This window comes from Camponotus vicinus, unplaced genomic scaffold (genome assembly GCF_025532165.1).
Source record: "Camponotus vicinus isolate PSW18456_S1 unplaced genomic scaffold, iyCamVici1.0 SCAF_7, whole genome shotgun sequence".
Classification (NCBI taxonomy): Eukaryota; Metazoa; Arthropoda; class Insecta; order Hymenoptera; family Formicidae; genus Camponotus; species Camponotus vicinus.
Window position 1 is genome coordinate 14803997 of NW_028141979.1, and position 5260 is coordinate 14809256.

The 5260-nt window shown below is 33.2% G+C and overlaps 1 pseudogene; it reads left to right on the top strand.

Moving 5' to 3' along the window:
• The first annotated feature begins 1471 nt into the window (after nt 1–1471).
• LOC145974375 (uncharacterized) lies at nt 1472–4851 on the top strand (annotated as a pseudogene).
• Nucleotides 4852–5260: the final 409 nt, after the last annotated feature.

Sequence of the window (5260 nt, forward strand, 5' to 3'; positions counted from 1 at the left end):
TGAAAAAAATTTAAATTTTTAAATAAAGTAGAATAAATTTTCAAAACATATTTTAAATATGTATAAAATATTTACATAATGTATATAATTTTATATATATTTTTTCAATTCAATTACTATTTTATTTCTTACATTTTGTAGCATTGTTAAAATTTTTAAAAAACATTTATTATATTATTTTATATTTATATATTTTATAACAAAAAGTTTATATAATGGGTATTTAAAAAATGTCGCATATGTTCACTGCCATTCGATGAAGAATAAAAATTGAAGAAAAAATATGTAATACTATTTTTTTATGTGATAAATAGTTTCATCGCATATTGTTATCAGGTAGTGTGAAATTATAAGAGTAAACGAGCGGCGGAATCACAGCCTTCCGCGCTTCACGCGTTTCGCTATTTGCTTACTGTTGCAGTTCTGCGCTGATTGATTGATTACAATAATTACTTGCAATGAAACTATTCATTGCATCGAAAAATAGAATTACACGTTTTTTCTTAGATTGTTATTCTCTATCTAATGGCGCAAAGCGTATGCGGCACTTTTGAATATTTTGTATACCAATGATATTGAAAAAATTACAATTTCTGAAACATTTTTTGCAGTCTTTTGTTTATTTTGTACTTAAAAATAAGTTATACTAAGTAAAATCATTTAAAATAAGTTATGTATTTTTTTGTAGTAGTTGTAGTAGTTAGTGCCAGAGGCGATCTATTCGTGTGCTGGTAATTTTTATTAATACTTTGCTCCAGATACGGTTTGCATGTGCGTTCTGCAAAAAATCCAGAGACGATCTATTCGTGTGCTGGTAATTTTTATTAATACTTTGCTCCAGATACGGTTTGCATGTGCGTTCTGCAAAAAATCCAGAGGCGATCTATTCGTGTGCTGGTAATTTTTATTAATACTTTGCTCCAGATACGGTTTGCATGTGCGTTCTGCAAAAAATCCAGAGGCGATCTATTCGTGTGCTGGTAATTTTTATTAATACTTTGCTTCAGTTACGGTACGCATGTGCGTTCTGAAAAAAATCCAGAAGCGATCTATTCGTGTGCTGGTAATTTTTATAAATATTTTGCTCCAGATACGGTATGCATGTGCGTTCTAAAAAAAATCCAGAGGCGATCTATTCGTGTGCTGGTAATTTTTATAAATACTTTGCTTCAGTTACGGTATGCATGTGCGTTCTGAAAAAAATCCAGAAGCGATCTATTCGTGTGCTGGTAATTTTTATAAATATTTTGCTCCAGATACGGTGTGCGTTTTTATAAAATTGTTATAAAATATTTCAAGCATTTTTGTTTGCAAAAATTATGTACTGTATTATAATTAATTTTTGTAGCTATTCGATCAAAACTAAACAAAAGACTGCACTTATTTTTGAGAGATTAAACGTTCATATTTTTTTCAACTTTTTATTATTTTTTAATATTTTACAAATACTAATCCATTAATTTTTCTTTGCAGGCGGCAGTTATTGAGGCAAATCGAAAAAGAAATAAACTCTAGGAATGCTTGCGTTAGTAAGGGTACTAACAATGAATCCATCGATTTTAAGAAATCGGTGGAATTACTTCCTGATATGATGGATTCGAAAGTTAGTGCCCAAAGTATTCAATGCCTAGAGTCAATTTCAGAGTCAGGTATGTATTATGATAATGTTGACAACTGCGACGATAACAATACACTTGTTATCGATAATAAAGACCTTGTAGATCCTTTTTGTATCGAGGAAAATTTGCCCGAAGGCCGTCGCATTGTCGATATTTCTTTTATGTGGAATGAAATCCATAGAACTTTCAATAATCATGCACGAGGAATAGAGTGCCAATTTAAAGATTGGAAACTCATAAATTCTTATCGTCGTGGGCTCATGACGCAATTGTTCTTCAAATGCCAAATGTGCCATTATGAAGCTAACATCTGGTCAGAACCCACAGAGCCAAAAACATTGGACATAAATACGGCTGCTGTAGCAGGAACTATCACAGTTGGAATTGGTTTTGCGCAATTGGAAGAACTGTGTGCAGCTATGAACATTCCATGTATGTCCGATAAAACTTATATGAAATATCGAGAAAATGTAATCGATGATTTTGAGACAACAGCTATGGAAAATATGAAAAAAGCTGGCGAAGTTGAAAAGCAACTCGCTCTCGAAAGAAAAGAAACAATAAACGGTATTCCGTATATAACTGTTATAGCGGATGATAGTTGGATGAAGAGATCGTATGGTAACGCCTACGATTCTCTTTCCGGCGTTGGTGCAATAATTGGTTACCGCACAAAAAAGATTCTTTTTGTCGGTGTCCGCAATAAATTTTGCACGATATGTGATATAGCGGAAAGAAATAGAATCGAACCAAAACACCATAAATGTTACAAAAATTTCGAGCGTAACGCAAGTTCCACAAGTATGGAGAGCCATAGCAGAAGGCTTTAAAAGTAGCCTGGAAATGCATGGAATAATCTATAGAACAATTATTGCCGATGGTGATAGCAGCGTATATCAGACCATCGTTGATAGCAGACCATATCGCGAACAAATGATCACCGTGAAAAAAATTGAATGTACAAATTATTTGCTTCGCAATCTGTGCAAAAAGTTGAGGATTGTAGCAGAAACAACTCAGCAAAAAATGCAAAGAAAGCGTGGTTTCGTCTATCTACAAAATGTTGTAAAAAACATTTTGAAGATACGAAAAGAAGTGATAAAAGCAATCGATTTACGAGGAAAAGAAGAGCAACCTGACCATTATAAGGCTATGGAATTGCAAAAAGATATATTAAATATTCCTAGCCATATATTTGGTGAACATAAACGCTGTAAAGAACGCGGTCGAATTTGTGACTGTGCTGACGAAATGAAGAAAAATTATGTACTGTTTCTCAAGTTGCACGGTCTTTATCAAAAAATAGAAAGTGCTATGATATATTTAAGCGCTTATTCGGATAGCTTATTGCTGAAATTAACGAATAATCCTGCAGAATCATTCAACTCGATAATCTGCAAAGAAATTGGTGGAAAACGCATCAATTTTGGTAATCGAGGCTCCTATAATGCTAGAATTGCGGGGGCAGTTGTACAATATAATACACAACAAGTTCTCACGCAAGTGCATCAAAATATATGTAAAAGTGTTCCTTCCATTATCGAGACTTTGGAAAAGCGACGACAAGCAAAAGTTGCAAGAACCAGAGAATCTCGAGAAATGAATGGAAGGCAAAAAAAGTTTAAGCGGGAATCAGGAACAGATTGCTATTATGGTCCGCAATCACAAAAACCGGATCTCCCACTTGATGTTTTTGAGCAACTTCGACAAAATCATTTGGAAAAGTTGCTTGAAAATGCCAAAAATTGGAGACAAATTGAACGTGATACAATGGAGCAAAGTGAATCTGATTTGTGGCACTCGTTAAGACAGGAAATGTTGACGGCGTCTAATTTTGGAATCGTATGTGACCGACAACGTCTTGCGCCTCAATTGTAAAAAATATTTTATTTCCTCCTTCAATCGATACCGCGGCAATGAAATATGGTCGCGAGAAAGAAAATATTGCGAAAACAGAATTGGCCATAACATTAAAAAAGGAGATTAAAACTTGCGGATTATTCATTGACATAGAAAATCCATGCTTAGGTGCTTCTCCTGATGGACTCATTGATAAAGATGGTCTGATAGAAATAAAATATCCTCTGTCAGCTGAGCATTTAACAGCGGAAGAGGCCATAAAAACGCTGCCTCAACTAAAAGGCATCTTTGATAAGAAAAATTCAAATAAGATGAATCAGAATCATCGATTTTTCTATCAAATTCAAGGGCAGTTAAATATAACGCAGCGAGATTATTGTATTTTCGCTGTATGGACGCCAAAAAGCATGAAAATAGTACATGTTAATAGGGACAATGTATTTTGGAATAATAAAATGCTGCCCTTTTTAACACGTTTCTATTATCATTGCATGCTTCCAGAAATCTTGGATAGTCGGCATAATAGGCATATGCCAATTAGAAATCCAAAATACATAATTGAAGCTCAACAAGAAGCAGCGAAAAAAATAATTAATCGAAAAAGTCTTCGACAATGTAATTCAGAAGACGAAAACATTATCCAAAAAGATGAATGTTTCGAATCTGAAATAAATGTTTCGAATATTTTAGCAATGGAAGCAACTATTGTTACTGCTCCGAGTGCAAAACAAGATGACGATTGCATCGTTATTAGTTACTCCAAAAATAGAGAACTAACTGAAGACGATATAGCAAAGCAAAGAGAATTTTTAGATAATTCAGTTGCTCCTTTATATGTAGTAAAGGATAATATTTTACCTATGTAGTAAAGGATAATGTTTTACCTATAGATAGCAAAATAAATGACGAATCATTAGACCTACTTTTACGCGTTATAAGAGATGATTCTCATTTTGAAACACAAAGTGTGCTATATTTGGAATATCCTCATATAATTGTAGCAAGTCGTAGGGACAAAAGCTTACAAATTATTGGAGGAAATTGTAGTGATCATTGGCGATGTATTTTTTTTGACGGCACCAAACTTTGAGTGTACGATAGTTTATCTGGTTGTACATACGATAAATTGGTGCCTAAAGAAAAAAATTATATTCATCGCCGTTATCCACAAATTAATAAAAATAATATAATATTTGAAACGGTTCAAGCACAACCTGATGGTATATCCTGTGGAATTTATGCTGCAGCTTTCGCTACAACTATAGCCTTAGGAGGAAATTCTTGTACGGAGAAATATTCCACTAATGTGAAATATATGAGACATTTTTCAAAAATTGTAGCAGAAAATAGACTGTCGCCTTTTCCAAAATGAATATCGTTGGAAAAAGACGTCTCAATGCAAATATCTCGTTTGCATATATCGGAGAGACGAAAAAAATACATATATTATATGTATATTATATATGGTTGCGTCTCACGGGAATGGGCGATGGAGGGGCCCATTCTATTCTCGATATAAATATATTATTTCGAGGCAACAAATGTATTGTGAATATTTCTAAATAGTATTTGTAAATTTTACAAATATACAATATTACTTCAAATAATGTGCACAATACATTTAATATTATTAGCTTTTGATTACATCGATTAGTAAACGAGTCGTGTATAATTTGTAATTTGTTAAAAAAGTTATACGCAAATATCCTTTCTATTGTATATACAGAATGTCGCAGCGTTATAAATAAACGCTTGTAGAGCGCAGTAAATTGAACAACAGT